The sequence below is a fragment of the Phyllobates terribilis genome, unplaced genomic scaffold, assembly GCF_046119375.1.
Source record: "Phyllobates terribilis strain yellow unplaced genomic scaffold, ASM4611937v1 Scaffold_17__1_contigs__length_24005725, whole genome shotgun sequence".
Lineage (NCBI taxonomy): Eukaryota > Metazoa > Chordata > Amphibia > Anura > Dendrobatidae > Phyllobates > Phyllobates terribilis.
The window spans coordinates 15,236,241-15,238,627 of NW_027362777.1; positions in this window are offsets into that span (position 1 = coordinate 15,236,241).

Below are 2,387 nucleotides of genomic sequence, written 5' to 3' on the forward strand. Positions count from 1 at the left end.
ATTATTTTTGAGTGATTTTGTTGTCAGCACATTCAACTTTGTACAGAACAAAGTATTCAATGAGAATATTTAATTCATTCAGATCTAGGATGTGTTATTTGAGTGTTCCCTTTATTTTTTTGAGCAGTTTATTATAGCTGCGATCAGACTGGTACTATAAGTAGTCCCCATAGTGGGACTAAGTAAAAAAGTGGGGAAAAAAAACAACAATAAAAGTACACATATTTGGTATAGCTGCATCCGGAACGACCTGACCTATAAAACTGTCCCGCTAGTTAACCCCTTTAGTGAACACAGTAAAAATAAAAAACTAAACAAAAAATGGTGCTTTATCATCATACCGCCGAACAAAAAGTGGAATAAAACGCGATCAAAAAGACAAATATAAGTTAAAATGATACCGCTGAAAACGTCATCTTGGGCTGCAAAAGACAAGCTGCCATACAGCTCCATCAGGGGCTCCCCAAATGCGACATGGCGTCCGCTAATTATTCAAGCAAATTTTACATTCAAAAAGTCAAATGGCGCTTCTTTCCTTCCGTACCCTACCGTTCACCCAAACAGTGGTTTCCTCCCACATATGGGGTATCGGCTTACTCGGGAGAAATTGCACAACAAATGGTATGGTGAAATTTCTCCTGCTAACCTTATGAAAATGCAAAATTGATGGCTGAAAAACATTTTTGCTGGAAAAATGTGAAAATTTTATTTTTACGTCTCAATGTTATAAACTTCTGTGAAGCACCTGGGGGTTTAGGATGCTCACCACACATCTAGATAAGTTCCCTGAAGGGTCTAGTTTCCAAAATAGGGTCACTTGTGGGGGGGTTTCCACTGTTTAGGCAAATCAGGGGCTCTCCAAATGCAACATGGCGTCCCACTAATTATTCAAGCAAATTTTACTTTCAAAAAGTCAAATGGCGCTCCTTCCCTTCCAAATCCTGAAACACCGAACATGAGCTCAGTCAAAAACCTTTATTTCACAAGCAATTGGTTACATGGTAGCACTGCAGAAGCTGGTGCCCACACTACATAAAATACAATGATTGTATAAATACACAAGTAGTTAAATATATAATATATATACATACATACATACATACACACACATGTATTCTGAACCACAAAGGAGCAAGTATGTACAAGTAGAATGAGGCCAAGCGTATAAAGCAATATACCTAGTGTAGCATGTCAATGACCCTGGCGCAGCCTAAAAATAATAACATATAGGTGAGCTTAACTGTATAGCATAAGATGATTGTAGCTATAAAGTAGTCCGACACAGGCGGCGAGTCAACTGATGGCACCAGGGAATGAATCCCTCTTGTGAAGGTTTAAATAGAGTCAATGACTAATGAAGGATGTGTAATGTAAGGTACAGCGTGTTCCAAAGAGAGGGAACGGGGGAGGGGAAACAATGGACACAACACCAGATCAATGGCAGACAGCGTTATATATAAGAAAGGGGCTTAATGACCGGCTGTGGAGAGAAGTGCCCAGAAGATGCTGGTTAGATGTTAGAGGACGTGTTCAACATGAGGGCCAGGTCAAAACTTGTAGACAAGCAGACAAGATAGGTAATATGCCTTATACTTCTGCTCTACGTGGTCCAGGGTACCGACCGAGTATGCGCCACACTCTGTACCCTGAACTACTTAGGTAATATGCCTTCCATGACGTCATGTTCGGTGTTTCTGCTTTGGGTTTTGGCTTGCAAAACACAAATTTCATTAGAATAGATTGTGGGCTCCATTAGCTGAGCCCCTGAGATGTCAGAACACCCCCCCAGATGACCCCATATTGGAAACTTCACTGCCTAAGGAATTAATCTAGGGGTGTAGTAAGTATTTTGAACTCATATGTGCCTTACAGAATTTTATAACATTGAGTCATGGAAATATGACATTTTAGTGGTAAAAATGGAATTTTTGTATTTGCTACAAATTTGTCAGGTACACAAGGGTTAATAGGTGAAACTGAACCCCATAATTTATTAAATAATATCTCCTGAAAGCGGTGATGTCCCATATGTCGTCAGAAATTAGTTAGCCCACACCTCAGGGGCCACTCATTGCCATGGTAACTTGATGTCATCATGACAACATCCGGGTGACCAGAGCTAACAAGTTATTCTGGTCATGTGCAGTGCATGATCTACCTAACTGGTGTCAGTGCAGCACTGACAGTTATAAAGCATAGCAAAGCTCCTGAATATATATACATACATGCAGTTGTACTCAAAAGTTTACATACCTCGGCAGAATGTTTCATTTTTTGGCCTTGTTTCAGAGAATATGAATGATAAAGTTTTTTTGTTTTCTCCACTCATGGTTATTGGTTGGGTGATGCCATTTATTGTCAAACTACTAAGTTTTCTCTTTTTATAT